Source organism: Marmota monax, unplaced genomic scaffold (genome assembly GCF_021218885.2).
Source record: "Marmota monax isolate L192 unplaced genomic scaffold, Marmota_monax_Labrador192_F-V1.1 WCK01_AAM20220418_F8-fsc00152, whole genome shotgun sequence".
Lineage (NCBI taxonomy): Eukaryota > Metazoa > Chordata > Mammalia > Rodentia > Sciuridae > Marmota > Marmota monax.
Genome location: NW_026694348.1, coordinates 4,058,257 through 4,085,683, shown reverse-complemented (window position 1 = coordinate 4,085,683; position 27,427 = coordinate 4,058,257). Strand labels below are relative to the sequence as shown.

Below are 27,427 nucleotides of genomic sequence, written 5' to 3'. Positions count from 1 at the left end.
CTGTTCTACAGGTTTGGTTTTTTTTTGTCCATTTTCCTCATTACAGACACAGTCAAAACCTTTTTTGTAATACTGTCACTGAAGCACAAATCAATTTAATCATTCACTAAGCTTGACCCTATCTACAAAGCTACTTCATGTTTACAGAAAGTTTTCTAAAATGTAGAGGTCAAGTTTAGGCCTCTTGAAATGAAGGATGGCTGCTGGTCACTTAATCTGGAGTGCATCAACTAATCATTTTTTTCTCATCTGTCTGCATTTCTGTAAGTTGTCTCCTTATTTTTTCTTACATGAGGACACGGTCATCTTCTGAAATGATTTTGTATACACAGGACCTAACATCAGAAGACCTAAGTTCAAATCCCAGTGGACCACTACATCCCTGGGCTTAAGTTTGCCTGTCTGGAAAGTGGGATAAAAATAACAACTTTTCCGAGTCATGATAAATGTTGAGAACATTTTCCAGACTTTTGTTATTTTCCATCATTAGTGGCATAGAAGACTAGGAAAATTTAGGTTTAGGTGACATTTAAGCATGTTCTCAGAGATCATTTTTTTTTCTTTCTTTCTGTATGGCTAAGTAAATATTAATCAAATGCTTGAATATGAAGTGTTTCATTATGCAAAGCGGCAAAATCCAAAATTGTTATTTAAAAGAAAAATAGTGTATGCTACTATTAAAATATAGCTACTAGCACTTGGCTTTCTTTAAAGAAACTTGCATTTCTTTTCTTTAAAAGAAAAAAATCCTTCAGTCATGAAATCTGAGCCTTTATTTTAAAAAAATAATGATAATACAGAGGGGGGAAACGTGTGTGAAAGAATTGATGTATTTGAGTTTTGTATCTCTAGTGTTTAACCATTTTATAGTCCAGGCTTTAAACTTGTTGAGAACAATAGACTAACTATTTTAAGCACATTCGCTTTGCTAAAGATTAACTTTATGTGTGCCTGGCAAGGATGGTGAAATCTAAGCTTTTAGGGTAATGGGAATATTTTCCACCTCTGCTTAGGTTCTGGATTTTTTACTAGTACATCACGACTATCCTCAGTAAATTACATTCATTTGCAACTAACATAATTCAAGGATTTTTCTCTAAGTGCAAAAAGCCTTAGAAGAAAGAGAAACAAGGCATCCTTGATAAGCTAAATCTTTCTTTACTTTTTATTCCTGTTTGTGTTCATTTTATATCATCAAAATCTAGAGAATTATATAAAACATTTAAGAATCTTTATCCTAATAGATTAGTATTCTAACATTGATTCTACAAGTGCTTTGGTTGCTTGAAATGTTTACAAATTATTGAACTGCTTTTTAAATAATAGTATTAGTCTGAAAGACTTTATGTTCTAACAAGAAATTATATCACATTTTGGTAGTCTTAAGAAAGCAGTATAAACACACACATAAATATTTGAATACATATACATTACATATGAATTTTATCAAATTATGTTATGTACATGTATGAATATGTCACAATGGATCCCACTATTATGTATAAATATAATGCACCAATAAAATAAAAAAAGCCTAATGGGAACACACATATATGTACAGTATTTTCTCCCTATTTACTTCTCCATTTTAGCTTCAGGATGAATATTTGTTTTAAAAATATATGCTTGCATGTAGGTTTATCTTTACCTATAAATTTGGTGTTGGCTCTGAAAATATTTAAGTCTTTAGTATTTGTTCTGAGCATCCCCAAAGTTAATACAGCACAGCGTAAGTTAAATCTACATCCCTGAATTCAGGGCATTCCCTGTGTCTCTGAAATAATCGAATTACATTAGCTACCTAAGAAGGCACTTTTCTCCAGTTCGTCTGTTTTACATTTGCAGCACATTATGGGGCATCTACTTATTTGTAAGTCTGAAAACCTGGTGTTTGCTTATTGTTATTCCCAGCGGCTCTGTCTGTTTTCAGACAGGGCTTGCCCAAGGTCTGCGTGGCCTGTCATAGTGTCACCCCACCAAGTGTGGGAAAGTGGTTACCTTGGTGCCCTTGTTCAAGCAGCTGGAGACGTGGCTGGCCTCCAAGGTGCCAACTGAGGACCTGGAGTGTCTGGGCTGTTTGAGAGGTCATATGATTGAAAACTCACCAGGAAGGTCACACCATACAAGGCAGTGAAATAACTACTTGCTTTAAGAAAGGATCAGACAGAGTTAAAAGACTTGTGTGGACTTCAGTTTACACACACCTTCTTTACTCTCAGTGTGTTTGCACATACATTATCTCTCCAGATCGTGGGAAAAGAGAAGTCAGAGGCTCCCTTTTGTTTATGAGAACCAGTATTTCACACCAAGGAGCTTTGTTTGAAAATTACCAATCTGGGCCTTGGTCTTTTTTTTTTTTTTTTTAAGTCATAGAACACTTTCTTCAAAGAAATCTTAATCTGACACCCAAAATATACAAAAGATGAATGCAGAGGTGTTTGAATTCACATTCACAGGAGTGGGAGGGTTCCATAGTCTTGTCCCCTGAGACCAGTCTCCCCTTTGGTTACTGAGTGCCCTTGGCCCTTGAGGCTCTGTAAGACATAATGTGAAAACCATAACATAAACAGACCTTGCCGGGGGTCTGCAGGCCTATGCATTGACACATCTGATATCCTATATATTGTTGTCAATGGCTATCCTGAACCCTCTGCTGTGGTTTCTCATGACAATGGACAAAGCATCCAGGTGCAGTAGTGAATTAGCCCAGTCATACCTCTGACTTTGATGTACTATGAAACTTTGAGCATACTGTTTAATTTCCTAGACTTAGCATCACCTGTCTTTAAAATGAGGATGGTCAGACAAGGATGGAAAATGCCTAGAGATGTTTGGCTAGAAGATACGTCAGTGAGATTGGACTGAAGGAGTTGTTGATGTCTGACTCACTGCAGTACAAAGGAACATCCCAAGATCACTTCAGGGCCAGCTTCTCTGGTCCTTTGGGAACCAGAGAGCATCAAAATTCAAACATGTCAATGTATGCAGAAGCAACATCCATGGCTAATTTTTTCACAAGAGAACTCCATATTGCACACACTTACCATCTTAAGGCTCCCTATCCAGGACACTGAGCTAGATCTTTGTTTTAATGAACTTCATAAATACTTAACTCCATGGCATATGAAGAGCATCAGTTAGGAATTGGGGGATTTCCCTGTGGTGCTAGAGCTCAATACTGGCTGTGGCTCAGGAAAGGCTGTTCTATACCTTTCTCCCCAATTCTGCATTTAGTAACATCCTGTTGATGGCTTGAAATGAGATGTGGTGGGATTATTTCACCTGAAAGAAAACAAATGCTCTAAAGTGGGGCTCTCTTTAGGAGCAGAAAGGGTGTTTTACTGGAATACCATTGAGCAGAAGTGAGCAGAAGAATACTAAACATTGTAAGCCTACATGTTCCCATCTACTAAATATGGAAGAAAATTCCTGTTCTATCTGTCTCACAGATCTGTTGCGGAAATCCACACATGTGTAAGAACTTTGAAAACCAAAGGTGCCAATGGAAATGGTGGTATTATTATTTCCATCCTTATCAGGGAGACAGAGAAAGAACGTGGTGAACTGAAACCCAGTTTTTTCAAGAAATGGAATGTGTGTCACTCATACCAGATCTTACAAATATAAAATTGGATATGCTTTTAAAGAATCATAAATATTGCTGGGTGCAGTAGTATTCGCCTATAATCCCAGCAGTTTGGGAGGCTGAGGAAGAAGGATTATGAGTTCACAGCCAGCCTCAGCAATTTATTGAGGCCCTAAACAACTTAGACCCTGTCTCAGAGGTTAAGCACCTCTGGGTTCAAACCCTGGGAGGAAAAAAATAGGGAGGAAGAAAGGAAGGAGGGAGAGAGGAAGGGAGGGAGAGAGGAAGGGAGGGAGAGAGGGAGGGAGGAAGGAAAGAAATTGAAGAAAGAAAGAGAGAGAGGGAGAGAGGGATGGGGAGGAAGGGGCTGAGGTTGTGGCTCAGTGGTAGAGCACTTACCTAGCATATGTGAGGCACTGGGTTTGATTCTCAGCACCACATATAAATTAATAAATAAATAAAGGTCCATCAACAACAACAACCAAAAAAAATTTTTTTAAGAGAGAAAGAAAATCATAAATATCAAATATAGGTTGAACTACCTTGTAATGTATTTAGACCTATTCTTTTAAATAGAGCTGTAAACTAACATATAAAAATACTTTCAAAGCTTCCAAGGGACCACTGGATATAGACAGGAAGCACTTGGGCACCTGCTTCCTAATTGCGCTATTCCAACCCGAGAATGCTTCTGCTCATATCCCTTGACAGAACACAGGGGAGGAGCAGAGACTGGATTTCTCCTTATAGAAGGAACTTGAAGCTAGATAGTCTCTGACCTTGTGGGTGACACTCATTCACCGGAGGATCTGGATGGAAAGGAAACCATGAGCACTTCTAGCACCGCTGACAATTTCTATAAGGGTTTTCAAATGAAAGCCAAAGGAAATTTTCCAAATAATGTAGTTTACAGGCAAATGGTTATTATTAATGAGATCACAACATCAACTCTGCATACTTCAAGGAATGTAGTATTTTTGCCCTTTGGTTGGAGACATGGGAGGAATCATGTCTCACTGTCACGTTTAAGAGCTGTATGCTCAGGTATAACCTTCCTCTTTTCTGAAGATCTGGACTCTGGATGGTGTTACGTAGGGCTCCTAGGATTCTTGGGTAAAAATATCCTTATAAGTGTTGAAAAGAGAAATTAAAAAGTACCTTTTTTTTTCTTGGAGAGTATAATGAAAGCTAAATGTGTCCTTTTGGATGCTTTCCTGTTGTTTATAGGATTTCTAACCTCACCATTGCTTAGAAAAATACTGTACAGATTAAGAGAATGGATTTAGGCATTAGAAAGGCCCTGCCATTCTAGCTCTGTCACCCACTTGACTTTGCACAAGTTTCGTTTTTGCTCTAAGCCTCTCTTTCTTTGTCCATAAAATGGGCCTAATCATGGTCGCTGTTTCCCAAGGCTCTTTTGAAAATTATATGCGTGCAGAGCTCAATTAATGTTAAGTCATTAACCTCTTTTAAAAAATGAGTTGAATGGTAACTTGGCCTACATTCAAGTGATGACTTCAGCTGGGACCTTCAACCCATGATACCATTGTGGTAAAGCTGGAGCCAGTGTGGCCCAGGCCAAAGTCAGACAGTCATGCAGCTTAGAGAGCCTTTGGGTCCAAGAAAGTAGCACGCAGTATACCTGATATGATTCATTCTTACTATCTGTTGTTGGATCAGGGGGCTTTCCCTAATCCTAGTGGGGATTAGTTAAAGAACAGTCTGGAATAGTGTAACTTTGTTCCTCCCTGTAGCTGAATGATGACCTCCCTGGTCATCATTCAGCTACAGTTGATGCTGAAGAATCTTCTTCTCCTACTCATCATGCACACTCACCCTGCATACCTCACACACACCCAGCCACAATCATCTTGACAACACCACAATAAAGCCAGTATTCAAACAGCACAAAGAGGACCCCAAGGAAAGTGAAGTCATGGACCATGTCAGAAAGATGACTTATCCATATTTTGTTTTTTCCTAAATAAAGATTCCAGGGCAGCAGCCTATGAAGGAACAAGACAGTAGGAATGGTCCGTCCCAGGCACTGGGGACAGGGAGGAGGCCGGATTGTCTGAAGAGAATTGTAAAACAATTATAGAACTAACAAAACTGTTAACCGACTTTTTATTATCGTCACACCCCGTTCTAAACCATCAGAGTAATAAAATACTCCCCCTGAAAAGGATATTGGATTGATCCAAGTACTAAGCGATTGTTGCAGTTACTTTTGAGTTTCATAACATACATTTTAGCTCCAAATTAGCACCTTTTATTACCTATCTTTCTATAAACATAAATACACATAAAAGTTAATTTGAAGAACTCCCAGTTGTCAGCCCCAGCACATGGGACATGGCTACGCGAGTTAATTTCCCTAGTTAGTTCCAGAAGCTCTGGAACAATATTCAGTACCTTGGGTACAGTGTGTGTCTCCAACCCTTGGCCTCTGTTTCGGTCCCTTAAATAGATTCAAAGTAAATGATGATCATCCTGGGACGGCACAGTCAAAGAAACGCATCTTGAATTATCTCAGTTCTGTCATAGTATGTGACAACCAGGAATAAAGTGTGCACTGTGGAGAAGGGGTGAAATATTTAAATTTGTTTCATGTTGATTTTTGTTGGAGGCTGAGAGTGTTGTTGTAGAGAGGAGGGGAATGTTAAAAAGTGACTCAGCTGGGAGTAGAATGTTTAGCTAGTGTCAGGCAGGACCAATGACTAGACTCCTTATGGTGTTGGAATGCAAGTTGGTTACACTATTTTCTTCTCATCTTTCCTTTCTGCAGTTGTTCCCAAAATGCAGAATTCCCTATTGTGGAGCAATGTATGCAATAAAAATTGCTTTGAAGCCCATATAGGCCTGATCTCAAACTTCAGCTCTGCCACTCACAAGCAGAAAGCCTGGGATGCATGGTTTAAACTCTGTTTCCTCTTTTGCAAAATAAAAGCCACAGCGCCTGGCAGACTTGTGATAATTAAATCCGATGATTAAATCAGATGGAGCATGGAAAGTGTCACCCTGTGTCTCCCGGAGTAATAAGATGTTAATGTCCTCTGTCTCCACCTTTTCTCCTTTTTCCTGCATTGGCATTTATCTGTCTTCCAAGACAAACAAATAAGATGTGTTTATAGAATTATGATGAGTTTCAGGTAATACCTACATGACATTTACAATGCCTTATCTATGCAACAGCGGATACACAATCACTCTTTATAACCTCATCCATCCCCTCTAGACTTCCCTTGAATGAAGCTGTTATTTTGTGTGCATGTACACATAGGAAACAAAGAATCCCCCTAGTTTGTGTAACTGTAGTGCACCAAATGAAAGGGAAAAAATATTGAACAAAATAGTAGGATCTTTCTAAAAATGCAAAATAGTCAAAGGAGGGAATTTCTGAGTTATACTCCCAGCCTGGAACATGTGTAGACTCTGTCTAGATGATGGCTGAGATGGTAATATGGGAGGAGGAAGGGCTTGTATATTGTTGAGTTGTACAAGAATCTTCTGTTTTCTTTCTTTTTTTTTAATTGTTGATTTTTTCAGTATTTTTTTTCTTTCTATTGGTTCTTTTTGGTTATCTATAACACGAGGATTTATTGATGTAATTGTAAAGGCATGGAATATAATTTGCTCTAATTCAGTCCCCGGTACTTCCCCTTTTCTCCCCTGTCCCCTTCCCTCTACTCTGATGATTTTTCTCCTGGGTTTGTTTGTTTTTAATTAGTGTCTTGTGGATGTACAGGATGGTGAGATTCACTGTGGTATATTCAAATATGTACATAGGAAAGTTGGATCAGATTCATTCCACTCTTCTGGCCTTATCCCATCCTTCATCTCTCCCCTTCAATCCCCTTCATCTAGCCCACCAATCTTTCTTCTGTTTTTATGGCATCCTACCCACTTTTTCCTTTTTCTCTCTCTGTCTCTTTACCCTCTTATTTTGAACTAGCTTCCACCTATCAGAGAAAACATCCAACCCTTAACTTTCTGGATCTGGCTTATTTCATTTAGTATGAGGTTCTCCAGTTTCATCCATTTACCAGCAAATGCCATAATTTTATTCTTCTTAATGGCTGATTAAAACTGCATCGTAATAGAGACCACATTCTCTTTATCCATTCATCTGTTGAATCTTCTGTTTTCTTGGGCACTACCAGGCAGACAGCACACTCAGGGTGGCTGTCAATAACATGTGGACTCACAGGTTTCTTGACCTGGAAGGCAAAGGGCACAAGTACGTGGAAGAAAGGAAACAGGGTACACCTAGACCAGAACAGCTTATTTCACTTTAGTGATCAGTTCAGTGCTGTGCTGACACCCCAAAGAGCAATTTCACTTTTTCTCCAACCTTTCTGTCCTCTCTTTCTGTGAGGTTTTAGCACTGTGTCTAGTCTCCTTGGTTAGTAGCTCACATTAGCGACACTTTGCATCAGAGCAGATAAAAGCTATTCTGCTTTTTTACTTCCCTTACAGGAATTGCATGAGGATCAAATTACGTAAGATATGGAAAACATCTATAAATAATAAAGCAGTGTTATGTATTGAGCCTTATTTTTTATCTTATATCAGGACTCAGACATCTATGACCCCCTACACCCATCTGTCTGTTTTTGTGCTCTTCTTGTCCCTTTAAGGATCTTGGCTTAAAGTAAGACTAGTGTTTACCTCTTCCTCCTCCTATGGAGCCCCAGGCAAAGGCTTCTCATACGGTGTTAGTTCAGCCTTTGGCTCTGTAGGCCCCTATGGCAATTGCAACTTACCTATTTACTCACCTCTCCTTCTTCTTATTGTAGTTCATTGTACCCCTTAGAGATTTCCTGCACACCCAGCCATTCTTCAAACATTTTACTTACTGCAACCTACTCGGATTGTTTTTGGAAAGTCCTTTAGAGTATCTAGACTGCCTGACAAAACTGGAAATCTTCAAAACATGCTACACGTACTGGTTTTCCCAGTACAGATGAGAAAACATCAACTTGTTTACTGTCTCTCAGCTCTAGGTGGTAGAGCAGGACTCAAATGGCAAACTGAGGCCAGAACCCAATGGCCAGCCTACTAGACTACACAGTAGCCACAAATGCCAAGCCTGAACTTTGGTGTGTACTCTTTTGAGGAAATAAGCCCAAGGAAGTGTATTTCACATCCCTGTTAGTCCCAGTATGGTTGACAAAGACCACAGGGTTTCCTCCCCTGGCCACAATTTCTAACCTAAAGAGTAATTTGTCTTTGTTTAATACTTGAAAGTATTTTTCATCCCTTCCTCTAAATTGACCAAATGTTTAACCACCACTCTGACTTCTCTGGTCCTGTCCCATGTGTGAATGCTCACCCGCCACTCAGTGCTTCCTTGAACTCTGTCCTTATATCTTCTGCTTGCTGTGGAATGTTTTCACAAACTAACCCCCAGTAAACGCAAGTTCTCTGAACTTGAGGACCCTGCCATCTGAGTCGACCTTATATCCTTGGCCTCCAGTTCTGTCCCTGACATGCAACGGTGACACAGTACATGTTTATTAAAGGAACCATGAATGTGTCCTGGGTCTGGGCCATTCACTCCTACCATTGCTGCCATGGCAGTAACTGTGAAGTGGAAGATGGTGTCTGGCTTGCCCGGGACTCACCCTGCTCTAGGCTAGAGCTGGTAATTCTGTCCAGGTTCCCAACAGGTAAGAAAATAGCTACAACTAGGATTTCTTGTTCTATGGGATCTATGTCAGCTATGGCTGATAGTTTTACTGTTAACATTGGCACTGACCTGTATCACTTGTATCCTCTGCTGCCAACACCTGGAATTGGTAGGGGAAGTCTCTGGGGGACTAGTTTCTGCATTGGTTGATAATGTCTATATTAGAGTGAGGCTCTGTAGGCTAGTTTTCCAAAACTGGTCCCAATTTATAATATTTCATCCCTTGTATTTTTAGGTGTACTGATCAGACACATTTTGCTTTTTAATTTCTGAAAATGAAAATAATAAGTTTCAATATGTAAATATGCACCAACTGATTACTATTAGAAGTAGCCAAGTAAACAATTGGACCTTTCATAGGTTTTTCAGCCAACGAAAATATCCCTGTTAGAACTTTTTATTTCCTTTTCTTCTTTATAAAGTTTCCACATGTGACAAAAGGTACTTGAAGTTTCTTTGATATTACTTTGCCAACACAGTGAGATGATCAATGGGAGGAAAAAAACTAAATAAATTAGTATTTCTCATAAGTTTTTAAAAAACATATAAAATAAGCCGTCACTAAGGAAGGAAACAGAAAGGATTAAGAAGTATTAAGTATGTTGTTTGATGAGACTTCTACAATCATACAATGTTTTTTTTTTTTTTTTTTTTTTTTTTGCTTTTTAAAGTTCAAACCTTTCAAAATGAAAGTTTTTAAGAAAATCAAATTAATTTTTCTGATAGTCTGTCCTTACGGAGGTTAACTATTTAACCTCCGTAAGGACAGACTATCAGAATTTTAAAACATTTATTTACAGTTTACAGTTGCCATGTTTCTTTGTGATTCCCAAAGTAATGATCCAGTTTACAGAAATGAGCTGTTAATGGATTTGCTCTTCACAGAGAATCTTATCTATAGCCCAAGTTTTCAGAGATTAATCTGTCCAGGACCTTATAAAGCAGCCATGTTATTAAGGTCATTTAAGCAGTTCTAGTCCATGGAAAAGCTCTAGTTTATTTGTTTTTATAAATTCCAGTGACACAAAGTTGGCTGGAGACTCTATGGCATTAATCATTTCCTCTCTGCCGTCTGTCAGCTTGCAAACATGGGCATAGGGAGTGCCCAACCTGCCCTCTGCCCGATTCTGCCCTCCTGCACACCCCTGAGCTCTTGCAAGTTCATGGGGATGAACTTGAAGTAGTGACTCTTTGCTGAACTAGTGCACTCTCTCAAGTAACTCCTGGTGAAGGCGGCAGCAAAGTATGCTCCTGGATAAAAAATAGCCATGGTAAGAAATGTGGCACATGATTTTTCTTATAAACATAGGGGTTAGAAATATGTTTTTAAATGAAGCAGTTTAGCTCTAACATGCAAGGCAATGGGAACTCCTTTTCCGCATATTCTGTATGTATCTAGAGATAAGATAGAAGAGTGAATAAGACTTTTTTAATGCACATTCTGGAATGGAAAACCCAGATGTTTATATACAGACATGTACATGTTAATGAGATCTCATCTCATTGAAATGGATATAATTTACTTATTTTTTTTATTTCTATAGAGAAAAACTAAAAATTTTAAAACATTTATTTATTCATTTAAATACTATATAATAAATAACCATCTGTACTTTATATTTACTTATTTTAAAGATCCTTATTTTAAATATTGAAATATCCCTATAAATAGAGTGTCTCAAGATCTACATTTCTCAATCATTCGTCAAAAAGGTCTAGGTTGCAGAGGCTGATCTTTTATTTATTTTCATCTTTGTAATTTTTATATGATCCCTATCATCAGCCCTTTCCCTAGTAGAAGTCACCCCAAATTATTTTTCAGGCAGATGATGAGGCAGAATGATTTGGGGGTCTGGAATCAGACCTATGTTTTAATTCTTATTCTCTTACGACCTAGGGTGATGCCAACCAAGTTATTTACTCTTTTCAAATCTCAGTTTTCTCATCTGTAAAATGAGGATAACAATACCTACTTAATAAGATTATTGTAAAGTTTAGAAATAATTTGAGTAATTATTTTTGTACTGTAGACCTTGCAGAATATTAGCTATTATTACTAAAACATGAAGAATCTGACACATAGAAGACATTTGTAAAGTGGGATTTCCTTCCATCCTGAACCACTGTATTATCTGACTTTAGGTTGACACTATCAAGGTATCACTCCAATAATATATCAGATAGATGATTGATGGAAACTCTTCATTGTACCTGATTTTTCTGATGTGTCTGTTTACATATTACTCATGTTCTTTGTCCAATTCCAAAGTGTGTGTGTCTTTCTCTCTCTCTCTCTCTCTCTCTCTCTCTCTCTCTCTCTCTCTCTTATTTTCTATCACCATATGCTTTGAAAATATTTGTTAGCCAATATATAATTTTTGCCAATAAATACATAAACATTTAGCCAGACCTTTAGAGCTAAACCCAGTATCTATTTTGTTTCAGTAAGATTTGCTATAGTTTGGATGATCAATGTCCCCTAGAGCTCCATGTGTTGAAGCACTGGTCTCCAAGGTAGCACTACTGGATACTATTGGGAAGTGGTGGAACATTTAAGAGGTTGGCCTTAGTGGGAGGTCATTGGGGGCATGCCCTTGAAGGGAATTGTGGGTCCCTTGCTCCTTCCTGTCTCTTTTTTTCTCCCTATAAGGTGAGTGGCTTTGTTCTGCTACATAACCCTGCCATAAAGTACTGTCTTGCATAGATCCCAAAGCAAAAGGGGTCAAATGATCATAGACCAGAGCCTCCAAAATTGGGAGTCAACATAAACCTTTTCTCTTCATAAATTAATTATCTCAGGGATTTTGTTACAGTGGTACAGAACTGACTCATATAATCTTGAGCAGAAAATTAATGTTAACAATTCAAGACATTCTCATGTTACTTCTCTGGCTCCATTCATAGTAATAAAGTATACAATTAGGACTTAAATATGACATGGAAAATAACTACAAACTGCTTAAGAGTGTTTATGGATATTAAAAGGCAAAATGCTGCCAAATTTTCTGATTTCTTTGTTCTAAGCATTGAAGTTTAGACATTGACACTAGTAAAAGGTACACATGTGATTTTTCTGAAAATTACAAAATGTGTTATTTGAAATTAATGAACTTAAAATGTCAAGTCAATAGTTTATTTCTTGCCCTTAAATTATATGAAGGACTTAAGAAATCCTTTGTCCGTTAAACTCATCACTACTTACCAAAAGATGTTTCCTGTGTGTGTACTTTTTTTAAAAAATTCAATTTCAAAAAATAGTTTGGAAAAAAATTGTCCAAAGAAAATACTTTAATTTTCCTTTCCTTGAACTTTGCTTTTTGGTTTCACTAAACATCATACAAATAAATGTCTTCTGGACTAAGCACTTTGACCCACTGAAAGATCAGGGCAAGTAGATTGCTTAATATTTACCAAGTGCCCCAAGGCTTTTGGCACCCTCACCCAGCTCAGGCACCCTGTGTTTGGCATGAATTAAATTATATCTGCTTTATTCTTGGATGAGGGCGTGTTGGAAACATTAAAAACTGAGTTAATGAGCTGCATGCAGAAGCCTTCAAGAGTCCTGGGGACATGTTTGTAGTGGTAATTTCCTACGGTGTTTTTGGATCCTGAAATTTCTGCTGCTGATTCTCACTGGATGAAATTCTTACGCAACCTAAGATCTAATTGGCCCTTGATTTATTTGCCCCCAAGAAAATACTATTGGCTAACCCCTCGATTTATTTCTCACCATCATAATTCAAAGATCCATCTCCTCAAAAAACGATCATCTGAGAAATGGCATTAACTACTTTAAAAATCAAGGATTCCTCTAACCAGAGGAACCAAAACTTGGAATTTTCCCATCAGTTCCCAGGACTTGTCCTGGTCTCATCTCTACCCAATATAGGTCCACTTCCAGTTCTAACTGTTGCATTGATCATATTCCAAGAAAGGGCCCAAAGTGTTAAAATAGCAACAAGGTAGCTCATGGATGCTGTGTGTTGATGTCAGGTGGTCCCTGGTTCATATCTCTTCTCTAGCAACTGTTCGTTGTAATCTTGGGTGAATGGAATCTCTCCGACTTATACACAGCATTTTTTAAAGCAAGATAATGATAGCTCCTCTCTTTTATGATAGTTTTGAGTATTAAATTCATTCATTCATTTATTCTAAAAATACTTATCTGGGGCCAGCTCTGTGTCTGGCATTGGTCTAGACATGAGGCCTACAGCAATGGACAAAATAGAACACCTGCCTTCATGAAGCACAGTCTGGTGGTCAAGAGACTGATTTTAATGATCCATCTGAAAAGTATTGGCTATTAGAGGCTGATTCTATGGAGAGACTAAAAGAAGGAAGGGGAGTGTGGGAATGGAGAGATGGAATTATAAACAGGTTGGTGTGAGAAACCCTCAGGAGATGGTAACAGGAATGGCTTTAGAGCATATCTGGGAGAAGAGCTTCCTACTTAGGGGACAGCTCGTGAAAAGGCTCACATTGGAGGGACAGCAGAAGGTTCTTGAGGCTAGATGGGATGGACTGAGTGAAGGCGAGCAGAGTGGGAGGTAAGGTCGGAGAGAAAAATGCAAAGGGAGGAAACCTGTGTAGCTGGTAGATACAGAGCTTTGCTGACTTCTTACACTGAGTGCAGTGGGAGCCACTGAAGGGTCTGAGAAGGGAAGAGCAAGATCTGTCTTTTTTTAAATAAGAATCAGTTGGCCATTGCACTGAGAATAAACAAGATAAAACACAGAATGTGTTTAGCACAGCCCACGGCCCACCATAAGATTTGGTGAGTGATAACTGTCTTTATTATCAATAGCAGAAATATCATCATCATCATCATCATCATCATCATCATTTTCTTTGATGTTGATGCTGTCTCTGTGTCTTTTATCACCTGAGACAAATGCAAGAATGTGAGCAGTAGGTTTTAGATATTGGGCCTCCAATCAGGAGGTACATGGTACCAGCAAGGACAACAGTTGGAGCATTCATTGGTTGTGTGGCTCAAGCACCATGTCATGGCTTCATTAGAGGCCCTCCTGTTTAGTAAGCCCAGGAAAAGGAGTCCAGACACGAGGAGCCACCAGTGGTGCAGAAATCAGACCCGGACTGATTTCTTCTGACCCTGCTATTTCTCTTACACACCTTTATTTCCTGTTCTAGCTTTTCCCTTCACCAATCTTCTTCCTTTGGCTTTGCTTCATCACTGAATGGTGCTCAGGCAGTGGGTAGAGTTCATGGCAGGGTGCTTCTCCTCCCAAACCTCAAATGCCTCCCGTCCCTTCTTCTTGTCACACATTCCATGGTTTCTATTGGCACACCCGGGATTTACACAGAACACGAAATGAGGCACAGACTATGACGCTTCAGGACTTCACAATCTCTGTCTGATTTGGGCTGTGTATACTGTATGTTGACAAAAATGATATAGTGATTCTTTTTTTTAAGGTAGAATGGTTATTCATGGATAATGCGTTGGCATTTATAATAATCAGATACTTAGGAGGCTATGGATCCCCCAGTGCGTGACCTTTAATCTAGCTGAATGTCCTATGTCCCTTAGTGCACATACACACACATGCATACACACACACACACACACTCACAGCACATACCGCCTGCAGATGTGGTTTATTTTGTTCATATAGTGTTTTTTTTTTTTAAATCTGAATTGTTGTCAACATTTATTTTAAAAATCCGAGATTTAAGGTTCTTCTTAAAAAAAAAAAATCAGAACATTTCACACTCCTCCACCCAAATTTCTCCATAGCAACCATCAGCTGGAACCGTAGGAGCCAACCCAATGGTTCTCAACCTTGGCTGCACAAGAGAAGCACATGAGGCCCTTTTTCAAAAATTCTGATGCATAAGCCCCACCACAGACCAATTAAAGCACCATTTTCAGCAACAGCAATAGCAGCAAATGTTTACTGAGTGCATATTTTGTGTAAGAAACTACCTTGGAAAGAGAGCTGATATGTAAAATATATTTAAGTTTGGGAATATAGAATGTATTCTAAGATAACAATAAATACCCATACCAGATATAAGGTACACTTAGTACAAAGCAAGCTATATAAACCAGTGGGTTCTTAAATTTTGCTGCGTATTAGAATTACCTGGGGAGCTTTGAGGACTCCTGTTGCCCAGGTTGCATGCCAGAACAATTAAAGTGGAATTGAGATTGGGAAGGAGGAAACAAACTCAGGCCTCAGTGTTTTAAAATAACTCTCCATGGACTTCCAGTGTGCAGGGATGTTTGAGAACCAGAGATGCAGAACAGTGCTTTTAAAACCTTAATACGAATTAGCATTACCTGGAGATCTTGTTAAAATGCAGCTCTTGATGCAATGGGTCTGGGTTTCAACCTGAGGTTCTGTATTTCCAACAAGCTGCTGGATGATACTGATGCCATCAGCCCACTAAACATAATTGGAGAAAGGTGTAGGGAATAGGGTCTGCCATCTATTTGCTCTGTGACTCTTGGTAGGTAATCTCTCCAAGCAGCAGGGTTGTCAGCTGTAGAATGAGCATAACAATTCCTACCCTTGAAGTACTGGTAAGGTTACACAAGGATAAACAGGGATAAGGTACCTAAGCCATCAGATAATCAATAAATCTCTGGAGTTTACAAAAGAAAGGCATGATTTAGGAATGTGTATAGGGGAGAGCTGGAGCATGTCTTTAGGGGTCTTTGAAATAAGGCCTTGGATCAGTGGAAAGAGCAACCAGCTCTGGTGTTCTGTGTAATGCATGATTGGGTTTCACCGTTACTCCTCAAAACATGTACTTTTAGTTTATTTTCTGCCTTTATGCAAAATTGCTGCCAACCAACATACTTTATAAATTGATAAATTAGAGTTTACTTTTCTCTGCTCCTGCCACCTTCTGGTGGAGACACCAGCAAGCTATTTCAGTGGCCAGGAAGGAGAGCAAAAAGAAAGGATGGACAAAGTCAGTCACACTGAGAGCTGTGGTCATCCCCTTGTGAACTGGCAAAAAATAGAACTCCGCTGAAAATTTGTTTCGAAAAAATTAAGTATTTTCCAGTCCTGCTTCTTGTCCATGTCTCCAGTGACAGAAAATGACAGACATAGAAGGAAGATTGTAGACAAGTCTTGGAGTGAAAAATTGTCTGGTTTTCTACTAATGGAATGTATGGTGGTTTTCTTTGGCACACCTTTTTTTTTGGAAGAGGGGTCTCTGAGCCTGGGCCACCATCTAAATTCTAACTACCATGAAGTTGCCATGCTGGAGAGGCCATGGGTAGGTACTCTGGGGTAGCACCCCAGCTGAGCTCATCCTTCCTGTCATCCCTGCTACAGTGTCCTATAAGTGAATGGAGCCATCTTAAACTTCCAGACCAACTCAGCCACCAGTTGATTACCAAGTGTCCTCAGTTAACACTATGTGGAAGCAGAAGAATCACTCCGGGCAGCCTTGCTTGACTTCTCAACCCACAAAATCATGAGATGTAGTAAAAGTGGTGGTTGCTTTAAGCCACTGAATTTTGAGATGGTTTGCTTCACCACAATAGATAACTGGAAGAGGGAGATTTAGTGGTAATTTTGGGGTGTGTCATATTCACTCTTCCCATTGGAGAAAGTTAATTTTTACTTGTTTGTGTCAATGAAGTCAGAAGAGCATAAATAAGAATATTCAGGAGTCAAGAGAACTGTTATTGGTGTCATCTCTTCTTCAATTAATCTATACAGTACTCTGATCTCAACACCTAACAATGAGATATTTTTTTGGAAGCATAATGACTGTTTCAGTGGCTTCTGATGTTCTTACAGAAAAATAGCCATATAGAATTGATGGAAAAATTGTGAAAAGGGGACAAAGAGGAAGGCCCAGTGTCACCCCAGTGTTAAAATATACTCTAAAGCGAAAGGGATTAAAATATATTCATACCAACTCAGAATAGACAGGCAAATGCACAAAAGAGAACAGGGACCAGATGTAGTTGTAAATATTTTAGAAATTTGGTGTATGATAAGATGATGTTCAGAATAATGACAGAAGGATAGATTATTCTTTAATTAATGTCGGGCCAATTGGCTCTCTGGGGAAAATTACAAAGCTGTATATATATAGCCACTACTTACACCAAACTAAATTCCAAGTGAATCAAAATTCCAACCTAAAATCAAACCAGTAAAATACCCCTCTGGGGTCCATAAGGCCTTTCTAAGCAATACACAAAACCCCATAACTATGCAAGACAGAGATGTTATGTTTGACAACGTAATAAACATTTCTTTATGGAAGAAAACACCATCAACAAAGTCAAATAAACACCACACTGCAAAATAAATTGATAACATAAACTACAATCAATGGTTCATTCCATTATAAAGAACTCTATGAGGCTGGGGTTGTAGCTGTAGCATGCTTGCCTAGCACGTGTGAGGCACTGGATTCGATCCTCAGCACCACATTAAAAATAAATAAATAAAGCAAATGTACTGTGTCCATCTACAACTAAAAGAAAATAATAATAATAAAAGAAAAAGAACTCTATGAATCAATAAGAAAAAAAGACCAATAATCCAATAGTAAAATGTGCAAACCATTTGTTCATCAAATATTTGTTGAGTGCCTACAAAGAGATTAGCACTGTTCTCAGATCTAAGGATAAGCAGGTCCTGATCCCGTGGAGCTTCCACACTCTAACAGACAGGTACAAACCATAAACAATAAAGAATCCAGTGTATCCTATTCCATGCGGTGGCAAGTGCTACAGAGTAAGCTAAAGCAAGGCCAGGAGTTGAAGGACGGTCCTGGAGTGGTTGCCAAGGTAGAAGTTTAAAAAAAAAGAAAAAGAAACAAGAGACAGAAGTGCATGAAAAGATGCACACAGTTAATGTCCCTTCCGCCAGCACAGCCTTGTCTATAAAATCAAAGAGCAGTAAAGACCTGAAAGTAGGTCATTAGGGGAGTGGTTTAATAAACTATGAGCAGAATAAGTACCATGGAAGACTTATGTAACCATCTTTAAAGAAGGCAGCAATTTTGAATATATTATAGGAAAAGAGTTTAAATTAAGGACCAAATAAGATAGCAAGATAGAGTTATACTATGATCCTTCTATGGGAAAATGATATATAGATATAAACACGTGTGTACAAGGACTTCAGTTCTAACATGACTCAGTTTCCAAGGTAGGCTCTTTTTAAATTTCTAAATTATTTTTAGCCGTGTATGTTTTTTCATTTTTTTTGTTGATTTTGAGACTGGGAATTGAAATTAGGAGTGCTTCACCACTGAGCTACACCTCCAGCCTTTTTAATTTTTAATTTTTTTTTTGAGACAGGGTCTTGCTAAGTTGCTGAGGCTGGTTTCAAACTTGCAATGACCTCCTGCCTCAGCCTCCTGAGTCCCTGCAATTGCTGGCTAATGCCATCCCACCCAGCCATCACATACATGTTTTATTTCTATCTGAACAAAAATGTTTTTCAAAAGGGACAAAAGGGATTCCACTCCTGGTACAAATTTAAGGTTGAGAAATTCTCTTCACCTTTCTACCCTTAGCAGTAAGAAGAATTCGAATGAGGTAATGTCTTAACATGCCTTTCATCTCTGGAATTTTGAACTTATAACATTGGTGCTCTTTTTGTAAAATGGAAAAAAAATTTAAAAGCAACTAGAAGAAAAATAACCTGTGAAATTAAGGAAGGGCCACTGTCCCTTTTTCTTTGATTTCAATCTTTAGACCAGGTACCTCAAAATAAACACCGCCTTATATTTTTGTTAGATTATTTGGGTCTAAATTTGTTAGTTTATTAGTTCTACTTTTGTTATATCATTAGGATCTAACAAAAATATAAGGTGGTGTTTATTTTGAGGTACCTGTTCTCAAAATAAGCCCAATGACATTGTTAGATGTCACTGAACATCATGGCTAGATGCTAAAAATTTTTAAGTGTAAACCTTTTTATACTGCTACATAGCAATTTATGTAACATCTTTACCTTCTGATGTTACATAAGGAAAGCTTTTAGCATGGGCAGTCAGACCCAGTCTTTGGGGTAAGGAGTCTGAATGAGCTCAGGAGAAGGAGGGCATCCAGTCCTGCTGTCTGTTTCTTCCCGTTAGCATCTTCAGTTCACACTATCTAACTTGGCTCTTGGAATGACTTTTTTCTTTTCTTTTTTTTTTTTTTTTGCACTAAGAAGTGGGGTGCTGCAGTAACAAATGACTAAAAATGTGGATGTGGCTTTGGAACTGGGTGATGGAAGAGTTTTGAGATAACGTGCTAGGAATATGGACATAAGGTGAGATTCTGGTATTGTCTCAGCACAGTCAGGAGTGGGAATGGAGTTAGACCAGCTGACATACTGCCAGTTTGAACGAACAGGGTCAGACCAAACAGCACTGAATGAAGGGAGACTGACAGGCTTCTAGGATTCTACAGAACCAGACCAGAGAACTACTCAGCGGCAAACCTATACTCTTCTTTAAAAAAGGGAAGGACCACCAGGTGCTCTGGCACATATCTGTAATCCCAGTGGCTCTGGAAGCTGAGGCAGGAGGATCATGCGTTCAACACCAGCCTCAGCAATTTAGCAAGGCCCTAAGCAACTCAGTGAGACCCTGTCTCTAAATAAAAAATAAAAAGGGCTGGGATTTAGCTCAGTGATTAAGCAGCCCTGGGTTTAATCTCCAGTCCAAAAATAACAGGGGGGGAGGCAATTCACAGATCATCAGGGCCACCACCTTGGTTTCAAAAAGACCAGACAGTCTTTTCCCAAAGCCTTGGGGCAGAACTGCTATGAAGAACCTTGCCCTGGGGGTGGGGCCACCATTCCAGGGGCCCTGAAGGGAAGAGCATCAAACCAAAGAAGATTATTCTCAAGCCTGATATCCAATTAAATTTGCCTGGCTCATTTTGGGACTTGCTTGAGATCTCTCATCTTTTCCTTCTGTCCTATTTCTTCTTTTCAGAATGGGACTGTCTCTCCAATGTCTGTCTCACTATTGCATTTTGGAAGCACAGGACTTGTCTAGCTTCACAGGTTCACAGCTGGAGAGAAATTTGGCCTCAGGATGAATCATACCTCAAGTCTCGCACATTTCTTATTTAGATGATATTTAGATGAGACTCCCATATACATTAAAAGTGCCGAGATGATAAAAACTCTCCCCAAATCCTCCAGCTGTTCCTGCAGTGGGTAGGTACACCTCGTGCCCATTCTTTCCCCCTTCAGGTAAAATGAAGCATTGAGTCTCCTTTCCCAGCTAGCCTGACTCCAGTTGGCCAGGGAGGAATTCCAGGGTAGAGAAAATGGTGTTCCATACTATTAAGTCTCTGATACCCACCGGTTTTGTTTTGTTTTGCCGTCACTTCTAAATGCTTCAGCACATAGTTCCCAAGAACAAGGACAGATCTGATATAACCACAGCACAAGTGTCCAATCCAGGAAACTCAACAGCGATATATATACTATTATCTCATTGACATTCTGTACTCATATTGAGTCAATTGCCCAATAAGTATTCAATAACAGTTTTTTTCCCAATCAGCATCCATTCCAGGATATTGTGTCTTGTAATAGGTCATCTCTCGTGACAGTTGTTATGTCTCATCAGTCTCCATTTGGAAATGATTCTCCAGCCTCCTTTGTGCTTCTTGACCTTGACATTTTGGGAGGACACAGATCCTGGTTATTTAGTAGACTGTCTCTAGTTTGGATTTTCTGATGTTTCTCCCATGCTAAATTCTGATGAAAGGAACACCAGAGGAGTGATCTTGTGTCCTTCTCAGGACTGCACATCACAAAGTACGTTATGACAGTTTATTCCACTATTAATGATGTTAGTTCCAATTATCTGGTGAAAGTGGTATCTTCCAGGTTTTCTCATTGTAAAGTTACTATTTTCCCCTTTATAATCAATAATTGCTATTTGGGAGGAATTGCCTTGAGACTATGCAAATATCTTTATATTCCTCAAATTTTCACCTCATTGCTTTATACCACCCAATATTAACATCCATTAGTGGTTTTCTTATTCTTCCATCTGCATTCATTACTTGTCATTCAACCCTCCTCCTATTTGTTAGCTTGTGTACTTATTTAACATCAGTGTGGATTTATGGAGAAATCCTTCACCCCAAGATCTTGAGCCTTTTATGATCTCCCTCAAGGATGACTGAGAAGCTACCAGAGCCTCTATGCAATGGCATTGGACTTTCTTGGGATGGAGTCACGACACAGAAAAGTCTTCACAGTCACAGGAGATTTGTAGTCTTGTTTCCAAACCAAGTTCTTTCCTTAATCTGGAAATTTGACTTTATTCACTCTTTTTTTTTAATTTTTTATTGTGGGTTGTTCAAAACATTACAAATTGACTTTATTCACTCTTTATGCATGAGTTAGCACTGTAATCCTTTCTTTGAGAGCAAGAATCCAGACAGACCACAGAATTGATCCCTCTTCCCTCCCGGGCTGACTCCCTTCTATTTCCTCCAGTGCAGACGCTCAAGGACCCAATATCAATTGTAAAGTCGGTAACAAATGTCTCAGCCCAAGGACTGGAAGATGTTCTAACATGCTGAACAGCTTTCCCTCCATTATAGACAAGAAAACCCAAAGGATGGTGCCTAGATCCTGGTCATTCTTTATATATTGCATGTTTTGTCCAAAATAGACATGTTTGCTGTCCAATTTGATAGCCTCTGAAGTTCCTTTAAAACCCTTCATTTAGAAATCTTGAAGTGAGGACAGGGCAGGAGACTACCATATTGTAGGTGGTGCATCCATGCACCTTACTAAGAAACTGTCAAAAAATATTAGCAGTGCTTAACAAGGAATCGAAATGGTTTGCCAGAATCTTAACATTTAAGATCTACTATTCAGCCCTGCTTGATTAAATTTTGTTTTATTTAAATGAAGGAATAAAAAGCAAAACTGTTTTGATTAAATGACTTGCTAGTAACAAGGCTTGATAGTGTTCTTTCTCTGTTTTGTTTTTTTACCATATTGAATTATCTGTCAAAAATATAAAGTCAGAGAAGTCAATGATAAGACAGATCAGTCTTTCTTTTTCCTCTCTGCATCTGCCAGGGCAACATTGAGCTTTTGGTGATATCCCATTCTGACAGGCAGGGTTCAGTGAAGTGGCAAAGTAGCTATAAACCACAGGAAAAAATGAGGATGCTTTATTTAGCATGTGTGCTGGGGGCCTGCTAACTCACAGTGAATAGTCTCTGGCCCTGGCTTGAATGCAGCAGCCTCATTTCTTTGTACCACCTTCATTTCCTTTTCAAATATCTATAGAGATTAATCTGTCTCTCACTTTTGCCTACAGCCAGCTGGGCAACATTAGTTGCTGCAGGACTGGGGAAATCTACCAGGGGAATTCATGACTGTTTGACATTTTCACTGACTGTGTGGGTTTTGAGCTAGTCCATCTAAACCTTTAATGTTATTTATAGACAGCAGTTTTAAATTGTTGCACACATCCCTCAGAAAAAAACATACACATATACATATACACATGCTACATGTATTGTAGATATATAAATGTGTGTGTGTGTGTGTGTGTGTGTGTGTAGAGAAAGAGAGAGAAAGAGAATAAAGTGTTTCTTGTAAGAGTATTTTTAAAGTTGGTCTTTCTTCATGCAAATAGACCCAGGGGTATATATTCATGTTTCACTTTTACTTTGCATGTGATTCACTGAGGCATAATCTTCCTGTTCTCTGTGCTGAGTTGAAAATTTAACTCTAAAGTTGTCATTAGAGGAAAAAAAAACATTTTTTATCTAGATATTTGTGAATCAGTGAATGAACAAGCTAAAGTTTATATAGGAATGTATCATTACATTTTTTAAATAGCTTCTATTTAGTTGTTAAAGCAATCTATGCCTATAGTAGAAATTTTGAAAAATAAAAGAAGAAAGTTAATGTTCACTTTTATTACCACTGGCCAGCATTTATAGCTCCTTTTAACATTTTGGAGTGTTTCTTCCAAACCTTTGTCTATGTACATATAATAATATGGTTCTGCATGCTTCAAAACTATGGTTGAATTCATATTTCATATGTACAGGTTTTTATTCTGCTTTCTCATGAAGCATTTTATTGTAGTGGTTTCTTGTCTTGTGAGTTTATAAACACTGATTTAGCTGTTGCATGATCACTTTTGAACCACTGCCTCCATCCTCCAGTTTATAATTGTAGGCTGCTTCTGATCTCATACTAAAGCAGATGCTCCTGTAGACATTTGTGCATGTAAATCTTGTCATGCATTGGAGGCTGCTGCCACAGCCAGCCCTCTGACAGCCTCTTTAATGTTTGAGTGTTTTTGCCTAAAGAAATGATCAGTCACCTTCACATCCCTTCTATAGCCCATAGCCCTGTCTTCCCATGGACAACATCACCCAACTGGACCGTGCCGTGGTGCTCGGCCCCAAACACATCTTCCTTTCTTTGGGTGTTGAAGATAAGCCATGATTGGCGCCTTGCCCAAAAATGATCCAAGAACCTTTTGTAGGGAGAGTGGCGTTCAATCGGACCAAAGGTAACGCTTTAAAATGAAAGTTTTATTAAGGGGAAATTTGTTCCTGTGGTAGAAAGATAAGGTTTATTCTCACATGCCTGAGCTAGTTGCTTCCAACATGTTTTCTGGCGCTTCTGTAGACACACCATTTCAATGGCCTGAGAAGGACTTTACACCCTGAAAAGAAAGATAAAGGAAACTCTAGACCATGAACTCCTTTATCACAGTGATGCACATAGACGCTCACACCCCTCCTCATTGTCACTGCAGAACTCTTTGTCGCTCTTTCTAAAGGCGTCTTTGTGTTTCTTAGAATGAGCTGGCACCCTCTCTCCCATCTGTCGGAAATGCAAGAGAACTTCATGGAAAGCAAGAGCATATACAGTTCCCTGTAAGGGTAGAGGTGAGCTCCTGTCACTTAGTCACAGTCGCCATCTGCTCTCGGGTGTCCTGGTGCTGCAGACCTTGTTACCCAGATGGGACAGGAAGTGTCTGTCTTAACAGGTATTGAGCTTCTTGTTCCTGGAGTCTCTGGATGAATTTTTCTCTTCTGACTCTGCTTGGACTGATTTACTGTGTGACTTTGAAAGGGTTTTTAAAGAACTTGTTCTGGAAAAGATTAAGAGAACCTATAAAGATACACAGGCCATAAAAAGTGGTCATAAATTACAACAAAAGGTGAAAAGGCAAAGGAGAACAAGGCTAGATGCTAACACCGGGCAGGGGGGTAGACTAGTATGCAAAATGCAAATCCTCATGCATTCAGTAATTTTTACTGAGTGCCTCATATATGCCAGGAACTCTGGAAGACAATGTTTTCAAACTTAGTTGCAGCCCATTAATGGTCCAAGAAACCATCTTAGTGAGTGACCATCGTTTTAATGGATTAGGATGTAAAGGCTAGAACATAATAGAAAATATCAACCAGCAATGCACAAAGCAAAGATATTATTTCCTTAAATGTGTGTTTCCAATTTATGTGTGTGTTTACATATTGGATCACTGTAGAAAATGTATTTTTCCCCCTGTGGCCACAGTTAAGGGAGTTTGAAAACCACTGTTCTAAGGATATAGCAAAATTTAGGGCTGAATATTGTCGAAGCCGTGGGTAGAAGAGAATCATTAATTGCACAAACTTTGGCACTCATTTCCCACAACTGTATGCAAGGAAAATATTTCTACTATTCCTCACAATGAAAAGAAAAAGAGTAATATACTAAACAACTTCTTTACAGAAACTCTGATAACTTAAGGCTGTTTCTTTATGCCTCTTCGCTTCCCCCAACCCATACAAAATGACAGCATCACTCTGAATTCTGCAAGATGTCTGAAATTTACCCTGATGGATGCTTTAGGTCCTTATCACAATTCCGTGCTACATATGTCTACATCCTTATGAATGATAAATAGAAAACATACATGTGATATTTTTTAAAATAAACTTTCTTAAATAAACCTACTCTTACAGCAAAGCATACCTCCAGAAATATATGCAAAACATTAGCCTACAGCTTGATAAATTTCCCCAAAGTAACTACACCATGTAACTACTATTTAGATCATGAACAAAACTTTGATAAGAAACAGAACCTCACCAGGCACCGTCGTGATGCACGCCTGTAATCCCAGCAGCTTGGGAGGCTGAGGCAGGAGGATCAAGAGTTCAAAGCCAGCCTCAGCAACAGTGAGGTGCTAAGCAACTCACCAACACCCTGTTTCTAAATAAAATACAAAATAGAGATGGGAATGTGGCTCAGTGATTAAGTGCCCCTGAGTTCAATCCCTTGTACACCCCACCCCCAAAAAGGAAGCAGAACCTCTCCTTATGCCTTCATTCAGTCTCACCCCAACTGAGAGATTAACTTTGCTTTGTTTCAAACTTTATATTATGGGATAAATGTAGAATGTATACTTTCTTATGTCTGGCTTCTTTTGCTCAGTAGTAGGCTATGGACAATTAACAGCTGCAACTAAGTTTGAAAACATTGTCTCTTCATTGTTCCTGGCACATATGAAGCACTCAGTAAAAATTACTGAATGCATGAGGATTTGCATTTTGCATACTAGCCTACCCCCCCTGCTCGGTGTTAGCACCTAGTCTTGCTCTCCTTTGCCTTTTCACCTTTTGTTGTAATTTATGACCACTTTTTATGGCCTGTGTATCTTTATAAATTGTCTTAATCTTTTCCAGAACAAATTCTTGAAAAACACTTTCAAAGTTACGCAGTAAATCAGTCAGAGCAATTTGTAAGACCATCTATCATTGCTGACTTTTATTCCCCAGTATGCATATGTTACAACTTACACCAGTTCTACTCTGATGAACAGTTGAACCACTGAACATTTGAGCTGCTTCCACCTGTTGGTTATTATGAAAAGTGCAGCTCTGGACACTTTTTGGTGAACATATGTGCACATTTCTGTTGGGTTTGGGAGTGGAATTGCTGGTTTGTAACATGTATATTTGACCTTAGGAGACATTATAAAACAGTCACAGTGATTACACTCCTACCAAGGAAGTATAAGAGTTCCAATTTCTCTATGTCTTCTCCAACACTAGATAATGGCAGTATTTTTAGCTTTAGCCATTCCAGTAGGTGTATATAGTTATTTTATTGTGTTTTTAATTTGAGCTCCTCTGACAAAGAATGATGTTGAGAGTTTTTTCACATGTTTATTTGCATTTGAGTACTTTCTTATGTGAGGATATCAAAGTTGTTTGGCTATTTTAGGTTAGGTTGGTTTTTTTCAATTGACTCATAAGAGTTCTATACATATTCTATGTATGATTTCTTTGTCGGTCATATGTATTGCAAACATTTCCCAATTTTCCTTCTCATAATCATGTCTTTTGGTAACCAAAAGTTTCTGACTTTAATATAATCTAATTTCTTATTTTTCCTTTATTATCTGTTTCCTTTTTAAAATTTATTTTTTCTTTGTTTTCTGTTTCTTGTTCTGTTGGTGCCCTTTTGTGTCCTGCTTAAGAAAACTTTGTTAACCCCTAAATCATAAATATATTTACCCATGTTATCTGCTTGAAGCTTAAATGTTTTACCTTTGACCTTTGCACCAGCGATGCACCTGGAATTGATTTTTCTGCATCTTGCGAAATAAGGTACTAGAGTATTTTTTTTAATTATGCATATCCAGTTGAGTACTGGCTTTTTTTTCAGAACACTTCCTAAATAGGACTCCTGTGGCTCAGGAAATAATAGCAAAAATCCATAAATAGAATTGCATCAAATTAAAAAACTCTGCAGAGCAAAAGAAAATATAGACTGAGGAGACAGCCTAAGAATGGGGAAAAAAATCTTTGCCAGCTACTCTTCTGACAGAGGATTAATATCCAGAACATATAAAGAACTCAAAAATCTCAACACCAACAGAACAGATAACCCATTCAATAAATGGTCAGATGAACTGAACAGATACTTCTCAAAAGAAATGCAAATGGCCAACAATGATATGGTTGGTCTCTTTCTTGCTTATTTGTAGGAGTTCTATATATGATTCCTTTGTCAGTCACATGTATTATGAATGTAATTTTATAACTTCCTCATACACTGTTATGATGTCAGAGACTAATCACAGCTAATCCCAATTTCATCTCTTCCCTTTTTCAAACTATCCTTACCCTGCCCCCAATTATAGTGTCT

The 27,427-nt window shown here is 38.6% G+C and overlaps 1 protein-coding gene across 5 annotated transcripts in view; it reads left to right on the top strand.

The window, feature by feature from the left end:
- Positions 1 to 27,427, top strand: part of Thrb (thyroid hormone receptor beta) — a 374,654-nt gene that overhangs the window by 111,344 nt on the left and 235,883 nt on the right. Inside the window, exon 1 of one of the 5 annotated variants that reach the window (XM_058586570.1) lies at positions 10,125 to 10,549. The exons of the other annotated variants lie outside the window; for them this stretch is intronic. The gene's annotated coding sequence lies outside the window, so the exon portion shown is untranslated. Of the gene's footprint in view, positions 1 to 10,124; positions 10,550 to 27,427 lie in introns of those variants that run through there. 5 annotated transcript variants of the gene reach the window in all.